This window comes from Rhynchophorus ferrugineus, unplaced genomic scaffold (genome assembly GCF_030347505.1).
Source record: "Rhynchophorus ferrugineus isolate W39M unplaced genomic scaffold, kcgeb_rfMv2 rfM4, whole genome shotgun sequence".
In the NCBI taxonomy this organism is placed as follows: Eukaryota; Metazoa; Arthropoda; class Insecta; order Coleoptera; family Curculionidae; genus Rhynchophorus; species Rhynchophorus ferrugineus.
In genome coordinates, this window is record NW_027472583.1 from 56927830 (window position 1) to 56951443 (window position 23614).

The window sequence follows — 23614 nt, forward strand, 5'->3', positions numbered from 1 at the left end:
GTTGGTCGTTAGAATAGCACTATAAAAACCCGACTGTGTCAAAACGCAACTATGCCCTGTTAAAAGGTCTGACAAACAACTTGTAAACAATGAAGGTTCTTTTAAAAAAGGAACATAAAAAATGTTATATTTTACACTTTCTTCCTGGATGTTTGCTATAAGTCATATAAACACGTTTCCGCATTGTAGATCTGTTTTCTTTTTACTGTTTTAATACTGTCTGTATTTCTGTCGTCTGTTTATCCTTCGACCATAACGTCTTGTTCGTCCCAGTATTTACATAATTATTTTATTTATTTTAGAGTTGCGTGTTTTCGGTTACATCCGGTTTGTTGCAGCATGTAATTTATCACCATATGGGTTCCGAGTACCACCTTGCCACCCTGTTACTGGTACTGTATAATAACTGTTAGAGAAAATGTCCATATGACGAATGGTTTTTTTAGTGGTTTAAGTTTGTATAATATCATTATTACACCACAAAAGCTAGCATTAAACCATTAAAATACAGAATTTTTAAAATCATTCAAAGTCATCCAAAACATTTAATAACTCAATTTAATTTTTATAAAATATTAAAAAATAAATTGAACCGACTTCAAAAAATAAATAAGAAACTCACTAAAAATTTAAAAATAATAAAAATAAAACAAAATAAAACATTTTAAAATAAAATAAGTGCATAATAATCGTTGTAATAATTAAGTAAAAATATACAAAAACCTTATTTAACCTATCTACTATACGTATTTTATATTCAACATATATACACAATTTAGCTTAATACCTACCTAAACCTATTTATCACTACATAGTATAAAACAAAGTCGCCTTTTCTGTCCCTATATCCCTATGTGCGCTTAAATCTTTAAAACTACGCAACGGATTTTGATGCGGTTTTTTTCAATAGATAGAGTGATTCAAGAGGATACATGCATAATATACTAAGGCAACATTGCTAATTTTAGAGGTTTCTAACGTGATGTCGTAAATTAACCTATTTTTTTAGGCTTATTTAGCAATTAGCAAAAACGCTGCCTAACCCTACGAGTTAGATCAAATTAATGTACTACAGTATTGTACACCATAAAAAGGTCTACAAAAAAGTCCGCGATGGTATATGTTTATCTTTTAGGGATAACCACATTAACCATTTTTATTGTTTACTTTTTACGTGAGAAAATGGCTTATTTACGAAGCTATTTTAAGCAATACGGCATTAATCCTTATCGAATTAAGTACCTTAAATACAGTGTGCAATTAATATAGATCAATATGGTTCCTTACAGCATGTAAATTAAACAAATATTTTCGGAGATATTACAAATTTAAAATTTGCGTTTAAAAATGTGTAATGTAATAAAAATTGTATGAATTTAGATATTCCAAAGATAGCAGGAAATCTTCATAGTAAGTATAGGGGAAGAGGAATTGTTTTACTCCAAATTTAATGCGTGCAGGCCAAGGGCAGTAATGAATGAACCAAAAATACTGAATCGATTTTAATCATGTTTTCATTGAGTGACATAGGCATATATATTTTATGCCCGTGCAAAGTCGGAGCGGGCCGCTATGTTTTTATATACAACGTTCATATTTTTTCTGTAGTGTATTTAATTTAGTATCAGCATTGCACCCGTGCGAAGCCGGGGCGGGTCGCTAGTAACCTATATAATAAGTCGCTGTCTAACCCAAACGGTTATATTAATTTAGATTTGTTTGGTTGGTAATTTAATTTTTTGTATTTGTCACAAAATTATATTAGTATTATTGTATTTGGACTCCAGCAGATGTTTACAAGATCTTATATGCTATAGTTAGTGTTTAAGAAGCAAACTGAATGGTTTTTGCAGTGAACGACTTCCGATTTTTCGTCATATCAGCTCAGAAATTACATTATACTGAAATATCTCATTATTTTAGATAAAAAATATGTGAAAACTTTGTACGTGCTTTTGAAATTTGAGCGTTTCCCGCGATTTCCCTTCACCCCAACTTATCCTGGTTTGGTTCCAACGGGACCACCCCGGAAGTCCACTCTTTCGAATAAAAAAAGGATTTTGAAAATTCATTAGAAACTCCTCCTCTTTCGAAATCGGTTAAAATACTTATTTAGTTTATTATAGTAATTGAGGACATTTAAAGAATACATCTTCAGCATCATTTTTATCAACAACTTTATTACATTATAATTTTTCAAAGTTATCTATAGTTACTAATAATAATAATAATTTTAATTTCAACCAAAGAATCTTCTTCAACTGTTCAACATCAAGTATGAAACGTTAAAAGATCGTTATGATTCCGATGTAGCCGCCGGTTTTCAGTAATGCGTAACTGTCATTGCAGTGGTCATCTGTTGACTGTGAACGGTCTGCCGCATGCCTCTTCAGTGGCCTGGCAGCGTAGTCCACACGGCCCGAAGAATTTTACCGTTTTTAATAGGCGGACCGCGTTTGGACCTTTTTTTCCCGACTTATATATATATATATAAACGGCGAAACCACTGCGGATGCCACGCATTTTTCCCTCTGTTCGCCGCAGAAATTGCCACTCGCCTAATAAAATTTTATCGGTCTCTCGCGGGCGAAGACAGAAACCTTTTTTCTGTCCGCGGTACCGTGCATTTCCACAAAAAGACATAAACAATGGGGAAAATGACCGTCGACGGCCACCTCGACTGATTAGCCGGATAAAATGGCATCCGGTGTTAATCGGCTCGGGTAACGGCGTGTCGGTGTTTCTTGTAGAAGGTAATTAAGCAACAATTAAATCAGTGTTTATGAGAACAATTAAAGATACGGTCTTGTCGAGTTAATGCTCATTTCTTTTGTTATATTTGTTGTTTTTCTACTATCGCTTGTACTTGAATTGTAGCTATAAACTATATAAAAGGTATAGAGTTTTGTTTTTTGTTTTGCAACTTTGCGAATATTCCGAAAATAAAATGAAACAAAAAACGATTTTGTAGTTGTTATGCGTATTTTTCTTCCTGATTATAAGCGAAAAAATAATGGCAAAGTTAAAAGGACTTTATTTACACTAAACTTAAACTACAAAGAATAGACGGGTATAAATATTAGTAATGTCAACCTTCACACTGTCAAAGTGGCACCAATTAAGCGCTCTTTTGACAGAGTATTTAAATATTTTGTATCAATACGTTCGCTGCCAATAATGCACTAGCGCGTAATGTGAAGCTCTCATTGGACGCCAATTACGCTCCAGTGGGTAATATGTGCGATGGTCTTTCTAACAGGTCAATTGAACAGTTCTCGGCCTGACACATAGATGGCGCTACTAGAATTAAATCCATATGTTTTTTAGTTAGCCTTAACCCTCAAAAGATGCGTGTATAAATTTGATAGCTTTCGGATCATTAGTTTGTGAATTATAGCATTTTGAGTGAAGCAACTTTTGTTATTGTGAAAAAAATTGATAAAATGGAATTTCGCATGTTGATAAAATATTGCTTTTTGAAGAGAAAAATACAGTTGAAGCAAAAACTTGGCTTGATGCTGACTTTCCGAACACTGCCCTAGGAAAATCAACCAGTGAAATGAGCACCGAAGACGGTGAACGCAGTGAACGCCCAAAAGAGGTAGTTAATGACGAAAACATTTTAAAAAATCCACAAAATGATTTTAAATGACTGTAAGTTGAAATTGAATAAAATAGCAGACACTCTAAAGATATCAACTGAACGTGTATATCATATCATTCAGGAATATTTGGGTATGAGAAAGCTCTGTGCAAAATGGGTGCCGCGTGAGCTCACTTTTGACCAAAAACAACGACGAGCTGATGATTCGAAGCAGTGTTTGAAGATGTTTAAGCGTAATAAACCTTTTTGCATCGATATGTAACAATGGATGAAACATGGCTCAATCATTTCACTCCGAAGTCCAATCGACAGTCATCTGAGTAGACTACGCACGATGAACCCGCTCCAAAGCGTAGGAAAACGCAACAGTCGGCTGGCAAGGTTATGGCGTCTGTATTTTGGGATGCGCATGGAATAATTTCCAATGACTATCTTGAAAAAAAAAAGAATCAACAGCGACTATTACAGTGCGTTATTGGACCGTTTAAACGACGAAATCGCCGAAAAACGGCCGCATTTGAGTAAACAGAAAGTGCTGCTTCACCAAGACAATGCACCGTGTCACAAGTCAGTGAAAACGATGGGAAAAATCCATGAAATGGGCTTCAAAAGAATGCGCGCTGAGAAGAAATTTTCGTCGAATGAAGAGGTGATCGCCGAAACTGAGGCCTATTTTGAAGCAAAGGACAAATCGTAATACAAAACTTGTATCGAAAAGTTGGAGGGTCGCTATAATCAGTGTATCATCCGTGAAGGGAATTATGTTGAATAAAAAAAAACTAATTTTGCCAAAAAAATGTGTTTTATTATAATAGGCCCAGAACTTTTCAGTTGAACTAATTCATTTAACAACTTACACAATAAAGTAGACCTTATACAATAAAATCGAGTAACAACTACGCCGAAATATCCCAATGTAAAAATTATTTAATTTAGGCCTGAGTGATAATGATTTTCCATTGGATTTGTTTTAAATTAGTTACATCTTACATTTGGTATGCCTAGTACTTAGTTTAAAAATTAATTTATTGTTACTGTTCTGTTGTGCATTAATATACAAGCAAGGCGAGTATCGGATTAATACATCAGTATGTATTTCCCAACTAAAGTTAAGAAAACACTTACAAGTTCTTGTGGTTTGGTTCGCTTCAATCTTCTGATTTCCTGAGGGTTTTGCAGTAGGTGTATTGCTTTTACGTTAGTGTGATTTAGCAACTTTATTTCATGTTTTAAAGCGAAATCTTCGATCACTTCGTATATCCATTTGATTTTGAAGTGAACTTACAGTTCCTCGTTGATTCCATAGAGATAAGCATTGATAATTAGTCGTAGCACGTTGTTTTGGGTAATTTGTTTAGTGCAACTAATAAATAAATTACAAATAAATGTAAGTTTTTGTTTACTTAGTTTGGTGCAACCCCATATTTGCACACCATAGGTCCAAATTGGCTTTATAATTGACTGATAAACCAATTTCTTTGATATTAGGTCAATTTGAGAGTATCGTCCGACTAACCAGTACAGTTGTTTGACGTTGAATCTAATTTGCTCTGATTTTGTATAACATGGTGTTTCCAATTTAACCTACCATCTAGATATATTCTGAGGTACATGACTGATTCTGCTTTAGGAATCTGGCATCTGTCAAGTGATATAATTAGGTTTTTGTTATTTCGCCGAAACACAAAATTAACATGGACAGATTTAGGGTTATTAAGCTGTATTTTCTAGTCTAGACCATTCGTAGATTTTATTGACCGTTACTTCTACTTTTTCTGCAGCATTAGACAGAGATACCTCTGCTGCTACCCAGTGAAAATTTTAATTCACTTTCTGCTTCATTCTGCTGCAAATAAACAAAAGCAGATCTATCGCAAGCCAGTATTCTGGGTGCTGCTCTTTACCTCCTCTGTACATGCGATATACGATAATTAGACAATGGTTAAATTTTGTGAGTGTACACATACTGTACCGATACCTTTTTTACAGATTTCAACTGCTCTAGGAATTAAAAGATTTGCAACAAAACATAAGGAAAGACTCCACTTCTATGTTCACACTGAAGGGCTCCAACTCTTGGACAACACTAAACTAGGACGCAACTTAAGATAATTAAACCTGGTAATCTTGTGTAGTAAATGGAAAAACCACTGACAAGGGCTACTAACCTATTTTGTTCGAGACTAATAAGTGCCAATGGGCCTTCCTAGATAAGTATCAAGTTTTAAGTGCTTAATTATTGTAGAGAGGAATTGTAAGTTTATCAGCAGCAACTAATAATATTACATCATACTTGAAAAAAAATTCTGTTTCAATATGAAGATATCTACGACTGAGTCTCCTTGATTGCATTTAAATATTGATGGTGAAGCTCTCATCACTGAAATAAAGGACACCATCATGATATTTATGTTTGAAATCCACACAGTGGTCGAAGAAAGAAGGTTACTTGAAGACGCAGACTTGGAAGCCTTACTTAACGTCTTAAAGCTTTAGAAATAAGGACATTAAAGGTAAAATAAAGATAAGATTAAGAAAATGTTTTATGATAAATACTATAAGAAATAAAAAAAATTAGTTTCAGTTACTCAATGTTCGAACGAAGATGCTCACAAAATATTTGCATACATTTTCAAAATGTCAATATTAAGAAATATGTGGGTATTCGCAAATTATAATATGAATGCAAAAATTGGGTATCGAATATTCTGTTACTTTTAAAAAACATTCGATACTTTAGTTGTAAACCTAATCCTTGTTACTTTGTTAAACCTAATTAATTGCTAATATTATTGTAACAGTATATCTAATATGATATATAACATATGCATACAACATTAAAAGAAAATTTTAAACGAGTGGTATTAACGGTATTAATACCCACATTACATGCTTCATGAATATGACAGAATAATCGTATTACGTATTCTTTCAGATTAGGCTAACAGGATCGATATTATAATACTGGGATTTGATCAATATTTAAAAATAACCTCATAGCTAAAATATTTAAAGAAAAAACAGTTTGTTGCTCGCCACCGACTTCAAACTGATCAGTTGGTAGTACGGGGGTCACTATTTATATTTAGGGAACTGGCAACACTGTTGTCATGTGAGTCCATCTGACGGTTCCATCGTAAAGTTTGACATTTTTGACGATATACGTACTCAGAACACTTTCTCACACGGGCGCTATTTGTTTATTTTATATTTAGTTGAAAGTTTCGTCTCGGCAATAAATGGAACTGAATCGTGAACATTTTCGTGCGATGATTGTTTACGGTTTTGGACGTGGATTATCACAACAAGAGTGCATCGATCAACTTAATTTGACTTTTAGCGATGAAGCTTCATGAAAAACCACCGTGCATCGCTGGTTTAGTGAATTCAAATCGTAGTCGTAGTACGCTGTCCGACGAGTTTCGTGAAGGTCGTCCAAAATCGGCTGTTGTGCCAGAAAACATCGATGCTGTGTGCAAAATGATTAAACAAATTCGTCATGTCACCTATTGTAAGATTGAGGCATCCCTAAGCATTAGTTCCACCAGCATATATGCGATTTTTCATGAACACTTAGCTGTGCGAAAGTTATGTTCGCGTTGGATCCCACACAATTTAACAATCGCTCAAAAAAGGCTCGTGTCGATTGGCGCAAAGAAATGCTTAAGAAATTTAATCACGGTGCTTCGAAAGACGTTTATAAAATCGTGACAGGACCAAATCCAACAAAAGTTGTTCGCGCACGAAGCACTTCAAAGAACAATAACACATTGCAACAACATATTGCAACAATGCCTCTAGAGGTTCGTAGAACGGTAAATTCTAATTGATACACAATTGTTTGCCAAAAGTCTTCGGTGAAATAAGGAAAACAAACAAGAGATGCCGGATTGTTCTTCATCATGACAATGCGAGCTCTCACACAACGTCTGAAACAAGAGACTATTTGACACCCAATGATTTCTTGTTGTTCTCATCCGTGAATAATAAACTGCCTGATCAACAATTTTCATCGCCCAATGAAACTATTGAAGCGTTCAAAAATCATGTTTTGTCACCTCATTCAGAATGGAATAAATGCTTTGAAAATTGGTTTAAGCGTGTGCAAAAATGTATCGATCATCGTGGCGAGTACTTTGAAAAACAATAAAAATATATTCGCAACTTAACTATTTCTTTTTTTTTTTCGTATTCCTGAAATATAAATAGTGACCCTCATAGTTGAAATAATTTTGTAAATAGATAAATAGATTTAGGTAAGTATTAAACTAAATTTTATGTATATAGTAGAATATACAATATTTATAGTAAATAGGTTAAATAAGTTTTTTGTTTATTTTTATATAGTTATTATAATGATTATATACATATTTTATTTTAAACAGTTTTTTTATGTCAAAAATCTAAGCTTGATTAGTTTTTACTTTTAGTGAGTTCCTTATTTATTTTTTGAACTGAGTTCAAATTTGGTCAAAAATATTTTTATCTTTTTAGTGTTACATATTTATTCAATAAATTACGCAGTTATTTTAGTAAGTATTACAATGGATAGCCCAAAGAAAAGTACAACATAGGAGGAAAAATAGGAATAAAGAAATAATTATTGAAAATAAGGAATATTTGAGGCCCTGGGTTCCGCACCTATTCTAGGTGATTTAACAAATGTTCCAATCAAACTAGAATAAAAAAAAGTTGCCGCCCTGTTGAGAATCGAATCCACGACCTCGGCGTGTGAGCCCAACGTTCTAATCGTTACACTATAGAAAGAGTTGCCTCAGTAGTTTCTACTACGTCTCATATGATATGGTTAGTGCTTAAGAAGCAAACCGACTGAATTTTACACTGACCTACTTCCGATTTTTCATCATTCAATATCTGATTATTTTAGATAAAAAATTTTGAAAATATTGCAAGCACGTGAAATCTGAGGTTTTTCTCTCGATTTCCCTACCTTCCCCCAACAGGTCCTGATTTGGTTCCAATGGGACCACTTCGCAAGTGCACTTTTTCGATTAATAAAAGAATTTTGAAAATCGGTCCATAATTGACGAAGAAATCGGCGAAGATAACATACATTAAAAAAATACAGCCGAACATAGAACCTTCGCCTTTTTTGAAGTCGGTTAAAAATGTGCGAAATTAGTGGACGATGCAACTATTTTATTATTATTTTCAAATGCAGCACATAAAATAATTCTTGCTAAGTTAATTACAGTTGTTGAATTTGTTGTTTTCATAGCTGACCTATGTTATAACATTTGAATGTTGTTTGTACTCAATAGAATCATTCTAATTTGTTGATATAACATAAATATGTTTTTATAACTATTCGATTGATGTCTTATATAAGACAATTTAAAGTTTGATATTAATTAAAGTGGATAACTTGCATCTTTAATTAGAGCAAAGCCTTGGACTGAGTGGAGGAAGAGTAGAATTTATTAGCGCTGATGTTTATAACGTTAATAAACATTGGCAACGTTATGGCTTACGCCCAGTTGATTAAGATCGGCGCTTAGAATGAGCACGTGTTGTAATAAATTCCGTTTTATTCAGTGGTCATTTCATTAGGCACGTAATTAATAAACGACGAGGTTAACGACATCACAAATGAAACAGTACAAGATCTCAGCCATGTACATACATAATTTCCGAGGCGAGAACACGTATTTTAGACCATTGGTAGCATTGCATTTCGTGATTCGATGAAGTAGCCTGAAATAGAATTTCAATTTGTTTTAGATTTCATAATGACCAATTAGTCATCATTTTCAATTAAGTTATAAATCGGGTCCCATCATATACACTTTCAATTGATTTAATTATTGAAAAATCACAAAAAAACATTGTTTTAATTAAGTTAAGTTATTAAGTTCAGAGTGGTACAGTGCGTCTTGCAAGCTCTATGGGTCAATAAGTTTTAAGAGGCTAGTTCGATACTGGAAAAACCAATATGTGGGCGGCCAAATTTGAGAAAATCGATAGTAAATATGAAGACTATCCAAAAATATTATTCTGTGCAAGACGATTAATATTATTCTGTGCAAGACGTGCAAGTGGTTTAAATGTAGATACATTAGCATTAATATAATAATCAATTTGTATAAAGACTTATTTATTTTCATTTATTTCATTTGTACTATTATCAATACATAAGCAAATAGAGTACAGGATCTATATCTCTGTATGGATCTCCTAATTTAAAATAATTATGAAATAAATTGGATATTCAGCGATGGTCAAGTCACCAAGATTCATTCCGAGCTACTTAGAACTGTTACTATATGGAATGATAGAATTATTTAATGTTATTGATGCTTGTATGGTCTGATTGTAGGTGAACTGCACATGTACAGATTTACTTTCGTTAATTTTTATTTTCCAAGCTTGTGTCCATTTATTTATATTATTATAATTTTTGTGTGGCTTCTTCGCTATTGTCTCCGGCAACAAATATCGCGGTGTCATATGCAAATGTAGCCATCGTAATTTTTCATTTGCGGTATATTACATGTGTAGAATAGGTAAAGCATTGTCTCCAATACACTTCCTTTTGGTACACCTGCTTTAGCTTCTTTTATTGTAGAGTCAGCTTCCTCTTGTTTAACTCTAAACATTCTGGCTTTAATGTAAAATCGCAATAGCTCAGTGTGTTGTTTCGGTAACATTTTTCTGTAGCTGTAATTTTTAACCAACACACAACAACTGTGGTGTTTAAACACCAGAACCAAGAGGAAATCGAGGAAAATCCTCAAAATTCAAAGGCACTTACAATGTTTTCATATATATTTTTATCTAAAATAATCAGATATTTGTGTATAAGGTTGTTGCTGAGCTGATGTGAAAAGTGCTGAAGGGAAGACACAACTCCTCAACGGTTAGGATTTCTAGGTGGTGGAATTATAGGCGGAATTCCCTGAAATATTATGGGGATGTACAAACAACTAATTGTATACTTTGAAGTTATTTAGGTAAGCTGATGATGAAAGCAGGGACCGGACCGTTATGTCTTTCAGGGGTGATTGAGGAATTTTTAGTAAGGGTTTGCTTACCAGAGTCTTTCAGTGCAAAAGCCGTTCAATTTGCTCTTTAAGCACTAACCATATTATATAGGATGCCGTATAAATATTGCAGGCAACTGCGTCTATGTTGTATTGGTTAGAACGTTCGGCAGAAGCAATGACTTTTTGCTGTCGTTCTAGTTTGTTTAGAAAATTTCTCAACTTACCTCTAATGGTTCTTTACTTTCAATTATTCTTTCTTTATTCCTTTTTTTTTATATGGGCTACACAATTACTTGGCCTATCCGTTGTAATACTTAATAAAATTACAGCCTAATTTATTGAGTAAATATGTAACACTAAGAAGAAAATGACACAAAAAAAACGTTTTAAAATAAGGTATGTATATAATAATCGTAATAGCGGAATAAAAATCTTATTTAAACTATCTACTATGCGTATTTTATATTCTACTATATACACAATTTAGCTTAATACCTACCTAAACCTATTCATCTATTTACAATATTATTTTAATTACTACCAACTGATTAGTTTGACGTCGGTGCAGAGCCCAAACAATACAAGAACGAAAATATAATTTTGTGTCATATACATACAATGAAATTAGGAACAAAACAAATCTAATTTAATATAAATTATATAATGACAAAATGCGTGTAGTAGATAGGTTAAAAAAGGTTTTTGTTTATTTTTATTTAGTTAGTACAACGATTATTATATACATATTTTATTTCACAAGTTTTTTCAATTACATCTGTTATTTTAAGCACCTGGTCAATTGTTGAATGTTTGTTATTAAACCCAAACTGATGTATAGCTTTTATTTCATTTGGTTATTTTCCAGGTTTGGAATAATGAAATCAGCCTTCTTTCGAACGTCTGGGACATGTTTTAGTCGAAATGTTGCGTTGATCAAGTTAGTGAGTTTTATAATTCCGTTTCATTACAGTTTTTGCAGCAATTGTCCTGTTATTAAGTCACAATCTAGTGATATGTTTGGATTAATATCAACTATGATAAGTTAGTTTACTTCTTTTGGCGTGACTAACTGAATCGACCAATTCAATCGGTGAATTTGAAACGAAATATCGGTGAACTTTCGAAAAATAAAATTGATTTAATTTTATACAGAATCTTGCATTCAATTAATTTATTTCGCCGGCTTGGTTGGCGCAGTGGTAAAGGCAAAAGCACGGTCCTCCTACTATTGCGATAGTCGCGGGTTCGAATCCTGCAGGGGCATAGCCGTAAATTTATATTTATGATTGTTTAACATTTGAGATTGTACTTAGACAAAAATGCAAAGCCTGTCAAGGAAAATGATCCCAGTCACGCCAGTAGCCAACCTGGATAAGACCGGATGTCTTTTGGAATGATTTTTAAGTTGATCGTTGACGTTAAACTAGGTCCAGTCCACATAAACCCTCGTTGGTAAAAGGAGACTCAAAAATATATAAAAAATATAGTGTATTACAACACAAGGGTACAAGGGTCAAAAGTTGAACTTTCGAGATGTCAACTTTTGGTCTGTGTGACGTATAGGATTTTTTTTTCATAGCCATACGTTATTAACAACATTCAAAACAACATTAATGATTATTTTTAAAGTTAGAGGTAGCAATGTTAATGACAGCGGTAAACGATTTGTTGCAACAATAGTACAAATAGTCCCTAGTTACGAGTATAAATACGCATAAGAAATTCTTTCCTCCCTCCGTTATAGAGGGTGCGGGTGTACTTCTCACAGGGAGTAAATGTTTAACTTTTTTCCCTGTTATTAGGGACGAAAATATGTACTTTCGACCGAGGTATGAAAAAAATTGTTTTAATTTCGAAATAATTTAATTTTAATCCACTTTTAACTAAATTTAATATGAAGAAATGTATCCGGATTTAGGTAGTCCTAGATAGAATTTGAATATTTTTCTAATTCATTAATTATCAATAAAAATATATTCGCATACTAATTCGAGGAAAAATATATCACATTATGTTAAACCAAGACGATAAAGCCGTAGATCATTAAATAGTCGAACATCAAGGCCATTATGGCAGGTGACGAAGCTAGAAAATAATAATAATAATGATAATACGGGGAATAATTTTAGATCGTAGTTAAGGATCTCATAATTGGTAGATCCATCGACATTCTTTTAGTTTATGGTTTACCGAACTGTAATTGCATAGCATCGAAGTTCAAGGACGCGAATAAAACTAATCTGTTTGCAAATGAGGAATTCTCGTTATTTATCTTGGGTTATTGATGTGTTTTATTGATTTTTTTGCTTCCTGGTTTTCAACGTTGTAATAAAATTAAAATATTAACGAAATATTTAATTTTGGTGGAATTTAATTACATAACGGAATATTGTTCTATGAATATTAATGTTTTACTTTAAGTTTTTATTACCTGTTTAAAAAGCTGTAAAACATTATGTGCTCTGATAATTTCTTCATTTTAGAAATGTTTTTGTTAAAAAAAATTGGTATAATATATATTGATCAAAATGTTTATATTTATAAGACATTGCTCCTTTCAATTATTAGCACTTCTGCTTCAAACAAAATATCTGAAAAGGGGAGACACTTGAATAAAAACCTGCCAAAATGCATGTCATTTAACCAACAATAATTTTATAATAAAATAATGAATATAAAAGAAAAACCCTTACACAGTTTTTGTAATAAGCGTATATAGTATAATTATCATCCACCACTATATACTTTTTAACAGTAACAGTGTTTTTAAAAATTATTACTTGCATGAGACTATGTGATAGACAAAAAATAATATTATAAATTAAAAACTTTATTCAAACACATTTTTTGTTGATGTACTACCCATTATATAAACTGGATAAATTTAGTTAATATTTCAAATGGTAACACACGTACATATACATATATTGAATAGATTTTACATTTTGAAAATATTTATAAATGAATATATAAATGTAAAAAGTTTCAGTACTAGATGTTGGAATCAATTCGTAGCATTTTATAACTTAAACAGATTAATTTAAGTGAATTTTCTCATTGTTCAAGAGGGCGGAAGGCGAAGTTGGAAGTCTTTAGAGCTGATTTGATATGTGTATACCTGCAGCAGAACTTCCCATTAGAGCTGCAACAGTGCATTCTTCAAAAAGCTTGCAACGTGTAGGAAAGCGTCGTCCAGTAATAGGACAACTTTGTTTCTCTTACTCGTTATTTCTGGTCTGTTAGCAAAAATATATCAGTAATTTCAATTTCACTTAGTTTTAACTGAACCACGGTCCTCGGCATTAAGTCTGCCGACTGGCGAGTGACCAACTTAGAAATCATCCCAGAAGACATCCGGTCTTACCCAGCCTGATTACTGGCATAACTGGGATCATTTTCCTTGTCGGATTTTACAGTCTTGTCTAGAACAATCGCGATAGAAGGAGGACCGTCCTGTCGCCTTTACCACTGCGCCACCAAGCCGGCTTTAATACACTATATCTTGCTGACCCCTATTGTGCACTGGCGTTGGACTCGTCACAACACACCACAGAATAATCATAATTTTTTGCCTGAACAAGCAACTAAATAGTCATATTGAAACCGTTTGAAACAATACTTTCAGTCAGTAAATGGTGACCAATCAACTAGTTCCAGAAGTTCAATAGCCATTGGAATGATGGTCAAGTGAATGAAAGCTGAAAGAGGGTTTTATATGTCCAAAATGCTGCTTATGTGCGAGGATGATAAGATGTTGTTGCAATAAATTGCTACTGATGGTGAATGAATACAGTTAATGAATGCATAATGAATTCAGTCTTGGTTTCAAAAACCATATTTTCGAAAATATTCAATAATAAAATATTTGTTAAGAATTATTGGATTTTGATAGTAAACTCGTTATAATTGTATTCACATTTATTTTTTTAGTTATAAATTTTTCAGGCATCTCAAAAGCCAAGGTAAGGAAAGATGTTTTCGTCAGACCAGACATTGTAGACGGCTTATGTCATACCTACCACGAAAGGAAAGTGAGTTGCTTTCAAAGAGGTCATAGAGAAATATTTATACAACTATAAATATCCCAAGTATAATCAAATCGTCAAAAGAATGTGAATGAAATTTTCTTCATTCGGGAAAGTAGTGGTTCTCGAAATTACTGGACATTAAAGAGATTGAGAGAAGATACCAAAAAATGGAGCGTTTCACTGATATCGGACTACTGTTGGATGAGGAGAATCGCTGGGAAAAATTAAAGGTGCTAGTGTGTCCTAGTGGATATACATTAAACTAAAAATACGCATCGTTAATGGTTCGTAAATAAAATAATATTTTCATTCATAATATTTGATTTTTAAAATAATAATACTAAGTCTATTCTCTTTTATTTTAATGTAATAACTTGTTTAATATAGTTACCCAAGTCGTAAAAAAACGTGTAGTCATATGATAAAAAGGAAATTACAATTAAATTTTCAATAAAAGTCTGACTTGGAATAACTGATAACTTCAGTTATGTGAGATATACAAAAATTAATAAATAATATATAGATGTACACATATCAGTAGTATCTTGATCTGTTTGATATTGAACCAGTTTAATATTCGTATAAATTATTCTTGTTTTGTAACATAAAATGTTTTATAACGTAGTGTAGAAAGAAATATATACTTTATAATTAAGACAATGTTAATTTTATCATCCATTCTAGCACCGAGAATTTGAAAAAGCTTCAAAAACATTTTATAAAGTTAACGATGTTTAGAGAGCAACCGTATACCAACAAATTTTAATTGTAACGATCTACAACTACTTTATAACTCTACCAGAGCACTTACTGTGTCAGGACCTTAACACGATCTTGATTCAACGTCAGAAACAACCGATTCCATTGACCCTACATTAACACAACCTTGCACCAGGCGCGAATACCACACGTTTTGCTGTTTCACGAAAAAGGATTCACATAGCACCAAAAGCACACGATATCTACGCACTGAACCCGCCGTTGGAAAGAGGAAAAAACTCACGAATTACGTCACAATCACGAATATTCCACGTTCTATCGGACTGGAATCGGCGTCGAAGACACAGAAGGGACGCGGACCGTCGGCACAGGCATCAGCATCCGAAGCGTACGGGCTGGACTGTCATGGAGGCCGTGACTGTTCTTCTTTGTCTGGTCGAGTTGCCGGTACTACTTGGATCGACGAAGAACCTTGACGTAATGGAATGCCACCCCTCCTCCGATGGTACCGACACCGTCCGCACTGGGAAAACGGTCGGTCGGTTCATGGGCCGGGATCGTCCGCACGGATGTCTCTAAGCTTGTGGGAAGTTTTTAACGTATTGTTGCTCTTTTAATTATATAATATTTCTACTAATTCGCTGAATTTCAATGTTACTTGGGTGGAGTATAAGAATAATTATTCAAATGATGTACACGGATGTTACTTGATGCTGATTATGCAATTAAAAGACGTAAATTTTTCATTGCTGCGTGTAAAAATATAAACATAGAATATTTTAAAGGTTTTATCTACTATTACATACAAAAATATCCCGTTTAAATGCATTAAAAGGGTTTTTCATAAATAATTATGTAAAATAGCAAAAAATATAATATTTCTAACTTTATAATAACTTTACTTTACTTTTTTTGTTTTTAACTTCTAACAAGATTCACTTAATTTAGTTTATAACTTTAAAATAAGTCAATACTCATGTATTTTCACCTGCTGATTTTGAGAATTACCACAAAATGTATGTAATATTTTATATTCTACATTGCTCTTTTAATTATATATTATTTCCACTAATTCACTAAATTTTAATATTACTCGGGTGGAATATATTTTTTATTATAACTCTAAATAGTTCCACAATCTGCCTAGAGGACAATAAGTTATATGTTATGTTTGAATTACATATATACATGTCAGAAAATTACTTCATTAAGTGATCTCCTGTAGGAAATAGTATTTTAATTAATTAGTCTTATTCTAATACTTATTTTAAAGTTTATATACTTCCCATAATCAGACTCCAGATAGTGTTAGACGTTTTAGACTACGCACTTCATTGTCACTTGGCATATTTAGCTGTTTAGCGAATATATTCCGATGCACTGACACTCTTCCTAAGTACTTCATACAAACATGCATGATGAACATATTAAACTTGCTAGCGGTTCCTCAGAGTTGGATTCCACATGAACAAATAGGCTTGAGTATAGATCTACACAATGTCTTGTTATCGAATTGGGTTGAATGCTGATTATGAAATTAATAAAAGCAAGAATTTTAAAATTAAATTAATTAATTAAGAGAAATATATTTTGCATTGCTGGTTATACAGAGATATCCAGACAATATTTTGAACATTTTATTAACTATTACATTCAAAAATATGGAATTTGAATGCATTAAAAGAGTTATTAATTAATTAATATGTAAAATCGCAAAATTATAATAGTTCTAACTTTAAAATACTCCATTGTCATATATTTTCACTCACTGGTTTTAAAAATTACCATCAAAATGTATATTAGATCCAGTTTTATAAATCTAAGTAATATTTTATATTTTAACTTTTGAGTGTGAGAAATTTGTTGTCTTTCATGGCCAGTTTGTAAATAAACTAACTAGTTAGAGGTAATAAATGATGAAACTATTGCTCTAAAGATCTTCATAATATTTTTTTATATTCTGTATTTTATGGAGGTCTTCGTGTAATTTATTGAATGAAACTATGTTTCCCTTAACTTTATTAATAACACTAACTATTATACAACTAATTAACTAACGAAAATGTATGAATATTTGATCATCGAATGGATGATTGTTGATTGAATGTAAGGTGCTTGAACGTCGAAAGATAAATGAATTTGCTGTCTATTTTTCTGCATGCCCTTGATCGTTTTTGATCAATCTTATTCTATGGCCAGTTCGCGATAGGAAGAAGAGGCCTGATGTCACCATAATTTAATTAAAGAGGTTATTCACAAATAAATATGTAAGATGATCAAAAATAATCGTATAATGTTTTTAACTTAAAAATAGTCCATTCTCACGTATAACTACCATATTCTAACTATTTTAAGATATATGTTATATGTTGTTTTGGAATTGTTTTATACCAACCCGTCATCAAAATATGTATTAACTCATTCAAGAATTTTACCACCTCTTGTAAAGACATTTGCATTATTCAGATATAAATAGATGTGAAGATGTGAAGTCATGGACTCCACATACGTCGTTACATGTAAACTACGAGAATGATTGATAAAAAACTGTCCATAGCGTCAAAAACTGTCATGACCTATTTATCTTATAAAAGGTGGATTATCAATAATAAAAAGAATAGTGACATACTCGAAAATTCTATTAGCTATCACATATTCAGACAATTTAACAGTTCTTATTTGACGAAGAATATAGAAGTTGAATGAGGAAATCTGCTTACTGGTTGATATTATTACGATAGTCTTCATAATTATATGCATTACATAAGATGATTGATGTAAAAGATATTTTCTGATTATTTTAAACTAGATAATGTAAATATAAAAATACTCATTTAAGTTTTTTTTTATTTCACAAATTTGAATCGTATTTCCAAAGAATTTTATATTATATCAACATCACGTTAGACAAAAAGCTGTGCAGATCAGACCGAAAATTATCATGACTGCGTAACCAACCAAGAACTGCACGATGATCTTGAAATTAAATGGATCTACAAAGATCTTGTTTAAGAATTCTCTACAAAACATGTAGGACTATCATTAACTAGACAACCCGTAGCAAATCAGAATATTGAAGCGAATCAAACCACACAAATAGTGTAGGTGTTACTCTTAACTTTAGCTGAAGTAGTATAATTGTAATTAATTTGTAAATTAACTAATTACAATAGTAATATGTGTGAATATAAAATTAGTGGAAATTATGGATACCAACTGTTATATTTTCATTCTTAAGACCCAAATAATCCACCAATTATGTATAGAAAATAACTTAATGTATTTTTGTTAGTCACTAATATATTATTTTATGTACTATTAATATTATATTAGTATGTAACGAATATATATATTGTAAAATTGGTTATAATAACTAAATAATTAAAATATATTAATTAACACAATTTTTACTGATGACTGAACTCTTGACAACGCTACTGAAAAGTCCCCGACGTAACAAAAAAAACGCGTATTCTTGTTCAAAATTGGCTTTATTCACCAACGCAATCTCGATCAAGAGCCATACAACCATTCCAGCGCCGCGCAGCGTTTTGTAAAACGATTTATCTCTTGACTCAAAATAGGCCTGCCACCAGTTGCTGTCCACTTTTGCTGTAGTGGATCCATGTTTCATCCATTGTCACATATCGACGCAAAAATTCCGATTTCTTACATTTAGACATGACTAAACAATGCTCAGAATCATCTACACGTTCTTGTTTTTGATCAACAGTGAGCAAACGCGTCACCTAATTTGAGCAGATCCTTCTTATAGTCAAACGATCGTGCAATGTAAAACCAACACGTTCTTTTAATATCTCAACGATGTTAGCTAGCTCACGCAACTTCACTTTTCGATCATTTAAAACGATTTTGGAGGTCAACTGTGTTCTGAATCATTGGTGCCTCTACGACCACGTTTGAAGTCAGCAAACGAACGTTCTATTGTTGTTTCTGATAGAGTGAAGTCCTTATTACACTTTTCAAGGCATTACTTCGCCTAAACGGTATTTTTTCACATCAAAGGGCAGTACAAAATTAAAACATAAAATTGTTTTTGATCCATTGTTCTGAAAATAATAAAGATAATGTTTCTCTATGAGTAGAATATTATGATATTTTAACTTATTTCTTTTGAAGGTTACTACCAACTGAAAAAGAGGCGAATGTAATAAAACTAACGTCATTTGTGTGTTAGCCAACAGTACAGTTATGTAAACAGTATACATTAGTTATACATATAAATACATATTTTTTTCATATTGCCTTATAGAAACATATTTTAAAAACTACCAATTCAGTGTTTTAACAATGTCCATTTCGTGTCATTCATCTATCGGCGCTTTCAATAATCTCTATCACAATGATTGTACTCATTGTTTGAGCCGTGGAATGATGTTAATTGGTGTTTTTTCTTAATCGTAAACTTTCTATGGAACCATGTAATTGTCCTTAATTGAAATCATTTGTCGGTTTATTTTTGAAGTGTATGTTATTTCGGCATTAACAAGTCTCCCGCTCCTGAAATTGATATATTAATGTCAAAGTTACGCTGTGGGAAATAACATTTTTAATCTTGTATAACAATGGGAATATGGTAATATTCTGGCCGCAAATATCAGTGTTTTGGACACAGTTCATTTAATAATAAGATAATTATGCTCACTGATATAACCAAGCTTCTGAGCCTTATTTTTATCAGTTTTGAATCTTAAAAATAAACTTTTTTAAAACTTTATTTTACCCCCTGGTATATAGTCCAAAAATTTGAAAAAAAATCGTTTTTATGAAAAAACTCAACCCTTAAAGTCTATGCTCTTAAAAATATTTTTCAAAATTTGAATTATTTTCGGAGATATAACTGTTTTAGTGACGCGGCGTTTGAAATCGAAACTCAACTCGTTTTTCTCGAAAATACTTTCTTCGTGACGTTTAACACACATCTCAAGTTCTACTCGTCTGGAATGCCAGTGGTCTCCAACAACATGCCAGGGAATCAACAATGTTCCTAATTGAATACAATATTGATATTATGATGGTTTCCGAGACGCATTTCACAGATAAACCTATTTGAAATTTCCTAAATATAAGTTTTATTACACAAAACACCCAGTACAGCCATAATCATTCGAGAGGATATAAAACATTTTACAGTCTACATTCTTAGCCTTTCAGGAAGAGTCAGCTGTAGCATCAATTAACCTACAATCACACCTAAATCAAATACAAACGTAGCTGAAAATATGGCGTATAAAAGCCAACGTTCCTTTGAAGAACATATTTACCAGTCTATATCAATAATTGTCAACTCCCGCAAGCAGAGGATGCTAAATATCTTAGTATGCACCTAGATTAACGCCTAACTTGGAAGAACTACATACTCGCCAAACGGAAACAACTTGGATTTATACTCTACTAAATGTATTGGCTTATCAGTTGCAAATCCCTATTAGATAACAAGATACTGCTGTATGAGTCTATACTCAAGCCCATTTGGGCATATGGAATCCAACTATGGACAACCGCTAGCAAGTCTAATATATTCATCATACAACTGTTCCTCAAAGAGTGTTGCGTGCCATTGTCGTTGCTCCATACTATCTTTCAACTTCAACGTGTTTGTGTAATTACTTCGAAAGAGTGTCAGTACATCCCCATATACACACTAATTAGCTAAATATGCGAAGTGACAGTGAAATGCGTAGATTAAAACCTTTAGCACCATCCGATCTCATTATTGGACGTATATAGACTCTAGAATAAGCCTAAGATTAAGAGTAATTAATTAAAATAGTATTTTACACAGAAGAGCACTTAATGAAGTGATTTTCTACAAGCCATGTATATATAATATAAACATAACAAATACTTATTGCCCCCTGGGCAGATTGTGTGTGAGACTTCTTTATATATTCTTTTATCCTACCAAATTAAAATGTTTTTATGTTATATTTAGTCAGTCATTGATGCAGTTAAGCAAAATATTAATCGAAATATTTATTAAATATTATAATATACACATAAAATCGAAAAATAGCAAAAAATATGTGGAGTAAATGCCTGCTACTACGATGTCAACGCGGTCCCTTAAGAAACATTATTTTTCATAAATAATTTGAAGTTTCGCACTCACAATTTCCGAATTCACATCACATATTCTCTAGTGCAGACCATCCCCGCCCGTCTAAGACTTAACCATACTCTTTGGCTCGTCATTTTTTTCATACATGACCGACCAAAAAATAAACCGTTTCAAATCAAAATACGCTGATAACAATCCGAATAGTTTTTTTCGCCACCAGCCAAAGTGTTTTATATTAACCGATAATAGGCACAGGAATCTTTTAAAATAATGGCTAAGGTTTATGATTACGTGAATACCACCTGAGTTCTAGTAAAAAAGTTATTTTTTATAAAAAAATTGAGATCTAGGTTCGTTTTTCAATGGATTTAATGATTGTCAGAGCTCTCTATCGGTTGCAGTGTATGAATTTCGAGTATTAAATGAAAAATGCTGTTATACAACCACGACGAAGAGATTTTGTAACGATTTTTTCATTAGTTACATCTTACATTAGATATACAACGTGGGGTAAAAGTCCCACTACCATTTTGATTGCCTATAACGTTACTCAAAGAAAAAATAATAAGTTTGGTTTTCATAAAAAGTTTATTTGGTCTTTATATTTTTCTTTCCTTATGATTGAAAAATTATATCGTCTAAATCGTGACCGCGATTCGCTATGCATCTTTCGGCACTTTTTAAGGTATTTTTCATGACATCCTGCAACATCTGAGGTTGAATTTCTTCAATTTCGTGACGAATATTATTCACATAAACTTTTGATTTTAAAAAACCCTAGTCTGTTGTTGTTAAATCCGGACTAGCCATGCTAAATCGCCACTTCCCGAAATTAGTCTTCATGGAAAAACGTCATTCAATAATTGAATTCTTGAATGAGTCGTGTGCGCTCTGCCCATATTGACGAAACCACGTATCCTGTAGTCCTTGCTCTTCCATTTCAGACGAAAGAAAATTTCGAATCATATCTTGGTACCGTTCAGCAGTAACAGTAACTGCAACATCTTGGTTATTTTCAAAAAATAGGCACCAATGATGTTTCCAGCATGAATATCACACCATACAGTTGTTATTAGTGGATGCAATGATGTTTCATTAATTAATTGAGGATTCTGTGTTCCCCAAAACCGACTGTTCTATTTATTGACGTGACCACTGAGAAGCAAATGGGCTTCATCGCTCATTATCAATTTAGACCAATTTTAAATTTCACTAGACGGCCTTAGGATTGTATTACTGTACTCAACTCGTTGATCAGGATCTCCCGGTAGAAATTTTTGGATTAATTGAATTTTTTACGGGAATATTTTCAAATCAGTTTTCAAAATTCGCCTTAAACTATGTGCAGGAGTGTGTAACTGGGAACCACGTGTCCGTATTAATGTTTCTGGAGACTCTGCACCACTATCACCAGAGCCACATTTTCAGCGTTACGAGACGCCCGTTGTCTTCCAAAACCAGATTCCTGTCTACTATCGTACCGTACTGTAGAAAATTTGCATGTAAACGATAAATTGTGGTTTTGTGAGGCACTGGACGATGGCGCTCAATCAAAATGGTAGCGCGACTTTTGTCGCACCTGTTACTTAGTATAGTCACATTAGGTTGTAATTATTTTCATCAACATATTAGATGTTGATCAAAATACATGTAAGAGAAACATTTGTATGTAACTTGATTAAGTATAACTTTTCTATATAAAAATAAATTAATCTTTATCTTCCATTATCAAATTAAAATATTTTCTGCCGTCAAATTATCTGCCGAATTTAATCGTATGTATTTTTTTGAAGAATATCTCCCCACCATTTCTATTAACATTCTCAGTACCATCTTTCAGCTGTGTTGTTTTTCTTTACGATTATTATCTTAACTACCTGTAAATAACAATTTAACGACGAGCTTAGGTGTAATTATTATTATAAAGCTTACAGAATATAATGATAATTACGAAAAAATAAATGGCAAAGGAAACAGTCAATCTTTATAGTTTTTTTAGCCATTTCTACAAAAAACATTATATACGTAATTGTGTGAAGGTAATGTCGTGCTCTATAATGTTCAGAAGTCCGATAGAAGAATAAGTCAATATACATTTTTTTAGGTGTTGTATAACGAAGTGACTAAAAATTGAACAATTATCAAACTTAGATTTTTTAACACAAAAAAAACGTTT

At 32.5% G+C, this 23614-nt stretch overlaps 1 protein-coding gene across 5 annotated transcripts in view; it reads right to left on the reverse strand.

Moving 5' to 3' along the window:
• LOC143195398 (uncharacterized) overlaps positions 1 to 15808 on the reverse strand; it is an 87025-nt gene extending 71217 nt beyond the window's left edge. For 3 of the 5 annotated variants that reach the window (XR_013005526.1, XM_076402475.1, XM_076402473.1), the window contains exon 1: positions 15448 to 15808. The gene's annotated coding sequence lies outside the window, so the exon portion shown is untranslated. The remainder of the gene's footprint in view (positions 1 to 15447) is intronic. The other 2 variants (XM_076402471.1, XM_076402474.1) reach the window with 1 other exon arrangement.
• Positions 15809 to 23614: the final 7806 nt, after the last annotated feature.